This window comes from Bos taurus, chromosome 19, assembly GCF_002263795.3.
Source record: "Bos taurus isolate L1 Dominette 01449 registration number 42190680 breed Hereford chromosome 19, ARS-UCD2.0, whole genome shotgun sequence".
NCBI lineage: Eukaryota > Metazoa > Chordata > Mammalia > Artiodactyla > Bovidae > Bos > Bos taurus.
The window spans coordinates 13,004,666-13,010,108 of record NC_037346.1 but is presented as its reverse complement, the minus strand read 5'-3'; the positions used below and the strand labels follow the sequence as shown (position 1 = coordinate 13,010,108).

Genomic DNA, 5,443 nt, shown 5'->3' with positions numbered 1-5,443 from the left:
TCACCATGGCAACGGGCCGCTCATTTCAGAAGTGTCATGCCACATTATCGTCCTGCCGCCTCACACGCTCTCGCCGCCTGACAACTTCGCTCTGCCCCTTGCGACAACCATCCCCGCTCAGCTGGCTTATTTTTGGTGTCAGCCGGGCCCCCTCCCCTGCCTCCCCCTCATCATCAGTGGATTGAAAGACAACCTCAGCCCTCCAGCCGGTGAGCATCGTGGCCTATTTGGTGATAAGAGATAATTTGAGGAGATATTTGCTTACATGTGTATGAACAATTTGCTGCATTAAGACAATTCCACCTGGTGTGTGGATGGGGATGGGGGCGGGTGGCTAGTGCTCAAGCTGACAACACCCCAGGCAAGAGGAGAGGGCGGGCACCCCTCATTTCTCGACCCCCCCCAAACTGGAAGCCCTAGGAGATTCCCCTCGGGTTGCCTACCCCAGCATCATCACTCGCTGTGTGACCTTGTTCAGGTCGCTCCCCTTCTCTGAGCTTCCCTGCCCTTATCTGTCAAAAGGTGGGGTTGGACCAGCTGGAATCTGGGATCCCTGCCAAGGACCAGGGTAGGGGCGCAGAAGGCCGAGAACCCAGAAAGAGGACAGACCCCTGGTCTGGTCACCACTATGAAGGTTGATGAAGGGAAAAGAGGTTAGCCTGACACCACCCACCTCCATCCAGGCGACCAATGCAGAAATGGACGGGAGTGTGGGGGATGGTTCCTGAAGCGACCCAGGATAGGACCCTGTCCTGGGAAGGAAGGGCCTTTCTGGGACCCCCTACTCTGCTCTTCACAGAACAAGAGACATCTTTTCATCACGTTCACACACACAGGCTCCCACATGCGTCTCCCCTAGATCAAGGGCCACCTGGAGGTAAAGGCAGACTCAGAAGGAGCTGGGAGAAAGATGTGTACCCTGAGGCCCCAGTTTAGAAGGTAAGACCTTGGCCCCAAAAATAATGGGCTGAAAGGCAAGGTGCCACCACCCAATGCCTCCACCCACCAAACATCAAGAATAATAATGGTGTGTGTGTTAGTTGCTCAGTCATGTCCGACTCTTTGTGACTCCATGGACTGTAGCCTGCCAGGCTCCTCTGTCCTTGGGATTCTCCAGGCAATAATACCGGAGTACGGAGTATGTATCCATTCCCTTCTCCAGGGGATCTTCCCAACTCAGGGATCAAACCTGGGTCTCCTGCATTGCAGGCAGATTCTTTACTGTCTGAGCCACCAAGGAAGCCCTAATAATAGCAGACCTATGGCTGATTCACACTGATGTATGGCAGAAACCTACTCACTAATGTAAAGCAATTATCTCCAATTAAAAATAAAACAAACAAACAAACAAAAGAATGATAAAGAAGCTACGTGTATTGAGGGCTTCCAGGGGCCAGGCCCTATGCTGAGATTATAAGGGTTTGGAGACCCCTCTCCATGTGCTATGTCCTCCTGCCCCACCCCCATAGGGGAGGAAGCAGGTCTAGGAGAGCTTGTTGGCCCAGGGGAGCTTCTGCCTCTATTTACTCATCGGTCAGATGGAGTTAATATAGTTCCTACTGTACACGGCGGCTGTCAGGATTAAGAGAAGGCTTAGCACAGTTTGGGGCACATAGTCAGTGTTCAATGATAACGGCTATTTGAAGTTGTCATAGGAACTGGGGTCTGAGGAACCAGGGCTTTCTGAAAACAGGCCTCACTTCCCCAAAGCCTCAGCCTGTGTTCACCTGGGTCCCGTGGCTGGTTTTGCTCCCACCAGGGCCCCGTCCTAGAAAGGATGAACCCCTGGGATGCCTGCACCTGCCCCCCAGCCCCATAGAATTTCTCTAGTAGGGGGTCTTTGGCCTCTCCAGGAGTAATTCAGACCATGGAAGGTAATCTCTCTCCCACCATCCAGAGCACCTTCCACTGGAACCTGAGGATACACAGCCCCCACCCCCCCACCCCCAGGGACCCTCTTCTGTCTGCCCAGGGTTGAGGGCAAGTGTTAGCTGAGAGGTCTGACCTCCACCTCCCACACCTGACTACCCTCTGCCCTGACCTGCGGTCCCACCCAGACTCCGTAGGAGAACTGGCCCAAGGAAAATCACAAGAGGGAGGTGAATGCCAGCCTCCTTTACCATTGAGTGCTGGGTCATCTCCTCAAGGCCTCTGCAGTCCCCTTCCCAGTGAAAGAGAGCGGCCGCAGAAGAATCTCTCTACGGTCAACGGGACTCAGGTCCAATCCCAGCTCCACCACCTCTCAGCAGTGGATTTTTAGATCAGGGGCCCAGCCTCAGTGTTCATATCTATAAAATAGGGATAACAATATGTATTACGTAGGGTTGCTGGCATGATTAAAGGTATGCTGAACACTTAGTAGGCATCCAAGAAAAAGCAGCTGTTATGAATAAAAACCACCAAAGCTGCCCCAAGTAGAGCCAGGGAACTATTTCCTTCCACCCTCTGGGGGTCTCTCTGGCCCAGCCCTGGTGCCCTGGGCTTACTCCCCCCAGCCCCTCCTCCTGACTCTGCCTCTCTCTGCCACTTGAGCCTGGGAAATGATGCTGGGGCAGGGCAGGGGGCGGGGCCAGTCTGCAATGTCATGGCCCTACTCCAACAGGGCACGCATGCCCCAGCCTGGGCCTCTTTTTCTCAGCAAAATAACAAAATGAATCAAATTACTCATCTCAACACTCCACTCACATGCGCTTGGCTCAAAACTGTGGGAGAGATTAAGGGGTCTCCGGGAAGGAAGCTTTGCCCAAAGGAGGGACAGGTAGACGGGTCAAAAAGAAGGGTTATCAAATCACAGCCAAATTTCTGTATTTTTTTAATATGACGTGTTAGTGAAAGTGTTAGTCACTTCAGTCGTGTCCAACTCTTTGCGACCCCATGGACTGTAGCCCGCCAGGCTCCTCTGTCCATGGGGTTTCCCAGGCAAGAACAGTAGAGTGGGTTGACATGCCCTCCTCCAGGAGATCTTCCCGACCCAGAGATTGAACCCAGGTCTCCAGCATTTCAGGTGGATTCTTTTCTGTCTCAGCCACCTCGGAACATGAAGAGCAGAAGTTATTTTCATGATTATTTTCCTGTATTATTTTCAAAACAGCAGGAGGTTGCTGGATGCCGACACTTCCTGCACCCACAAGCTCCCCCACACCCAGTGCCCAGATCCCAGAGCTCTTGGAGGCAACCTGCTGGGGGTTTAGGGTTCAGTGACACAGGCTGGGGGGTCCCGCAGACCTAGATCCCTCCCTGCTCATCCCTCCCCAGATGCAGGGTCTGCAGCAGGTCACTTAACCTCCTGAGCCTCTGTTTCCACATCTGCACTGTGAGCAGAAGGCCGACCAGACCTCAGGACCCCTGTGAAGAGTTAAGCTGCCTCCCGCACCCCGTCCTGACCAGCAGAGGGTCCCTCAGGTCCCCGGGCTGTGGGCCTTTGCCTCTCAGATTCTCCCCTGAAGCAGCTTCGGGCCCCAGATCGCTTAACTTCCCCAGATATGAACGCGTCAGGAAAGAAGTGCTGGGCGTCCGGCTTCCCTCCTCCGGGGCGGCTGCGGCCGCAGGGCCTCAGGGATTCAGCCGGGATCTCGGCGGGTGCCCGCGACAGGCCGATCCCCCGCACCCCCCACCCCGGGGCCTTGGGGGAAGGGAAGGGGCGGGCGCCTCCCGCTCACCTTCTGACGGTGAAATGTGGCCATTTACCTTCACGCTTCAATGCCAGCCCCTAAATCACTGTCTCCGCGCCCGCGCTCAAGGTTGCTCCCGGAGCCGGCCGCCAACAAAGCCGCCGCCGCCTCCGCCCGGGACCCGGGCACCGAGCCTCAGCCCCGCTCCACGCCCCGACCCCCGCGGCCGCGAAGACCCGGAAGGGCCCGCTCCCCGCCTGGTCCGCTGCGCCCCCGCCGCCTTCCTCTTTCCTTCTGTGTCTGTCTCTCCATTTTTTTGTCCCAAGGCCCTATCTCCGGGACGAAGCATCCAGAGGCTCTCGGTCCAAACTCACCAAGAAACCTCAAGTTCACTCCCCTATGGTAAATGGACGGAGTGAGGAACACCGGCTTGAGTGAAGGAGGCTCTTAACTGTGTAGCTACTTTACGCTTGGGTCCCTCTGCCCCGGGAGTCCCCGGACGGCAGAGTCTTTGATGCAGAGACGGCCTCGCGAGTGTCACTGATAACGCAGGACCGCGTGCGCTTCTCACCTGCAGCTGCAAACACTTCACCCATCTCTGCGGCTCTGCTGTGACATGGCTTCCCCTCCGCAATCTTTCCCTCCCTGATCTTTCTTTCCTGTCCTCCAGGATCTCCATTTGTCTTCCGTGCAAAGAGACAAGGGAGGGGGAGACGGGAGAGAGTCCAAGTTCTGGGCACACAGGACACAGGGTGGGGCGGCTGTTTGGAAAACGGGGAGCTGTTGGCGCAGAGAACCAGGACCGTAGCGAGGAGGTCTCGGTCCCTGCCAAGGCCTGACGTTCCCCCACCTGCCAGTCACGGGAGAGGTCAGCCCAGGGGGAAACGCACACGGAGGGAAGGAGCATGGGGGAGGTGATGACCCGTCCCCACCCCACCCCCGCCCCGCTTAGGCCCCGCCCTAACCCGGAAGTGAGGCGCTGGCCACACCAGTGCTGGGGTTCTGCCCTTGTGCTCCGAGCTCTGTTTGCAGTGTCCATTCGCTCTGCCTCGAATCTCACTCATTTGCACCCTTTTCCTTTTTTCTCTGTGTGGATCGGTTAGATTGGCGTCTCATCTGACTGACGGAGACTACGCTTTCTCATCAGACCAGAGGCACCCTCCCCCACCGCCAGGGCAGAGGCTGTATTCCTCCCCGCCCCCCGCCGCCCCGCATTAGATTGCTTGCTCCCCAGAATAGGGGAGCCTCCTCCATTTGCCTGAGAGCTTTCCTTTGGCAGGGGATCTGTCCCCCCATCAGATTCGGAGCTCCCCAGAATAGAGGCTTCTGTCCCCTGCCATCAGACTAAGAACTCCCCCAGGTCAAGGGAGTCTCTCCTCTGCAGACTGGGAGTCCCCATCCCTCCCACCCTACCCCCCAAGATCCTGCTGACCTCAGCTGAGCTCACGTTCAAAAGCCCTGGGTCCTCCCCAGTTCTCAGGCACTGAGGCTCTAGGATGCTCTAGTCTTCAAGGATGGATTCAAACCCAGCTTCATTGTGGTTTTGTTCTGTGACCTTGAACAAGTCACAAGACCTCTGGGGCGCATACTGCAAGTACTCAGGGTCTAATGAGGCTTCAAGGAGACAGTATTTGGTGAAAGGGCCAAGGCCAGCGTCTGGCATACAGCAGGTATTCAATAAATGCTGTTTCTCTTCCTCTCACTAAGCTGAGAAGTACATCTCAAGCCAGCTCAGCCTGAGAGGACAGAGGGGAACCAGAGTTGGAAAAGAGTGCCCACAAAACACACACACACACACACACACACACACACAATCCCATCAAGCAACTGGG

At 56.2% G+C, this 5,443-nt stretch overlaps 1 long non-coding RNA gene across 1 annotated transcript; it reads right to left on the bottom strand.

The window, feature by feature from the left end:
• Positions 1 to 2,795: 2,795 nt before the first annotated feature.
• On the bottom strand, positions 2,796 to 5,124 carry LOC132343009 (uncharacterized). Its single transcript, XR_009491642.1, has 3 exons — positions 5,044 to 5,124; positions 4,183 to 4,372; positions 2,796 to 3,029 (listed from the first exon to the last, which is right to left on the bottom strand). It is a non-coding gene; the product is annotated as an uncharacterized lncRNA (long non-coding RNA).
• Between the last annotated feature and the right edge of the window lie 319 nt (positions 5,125 to 5,443).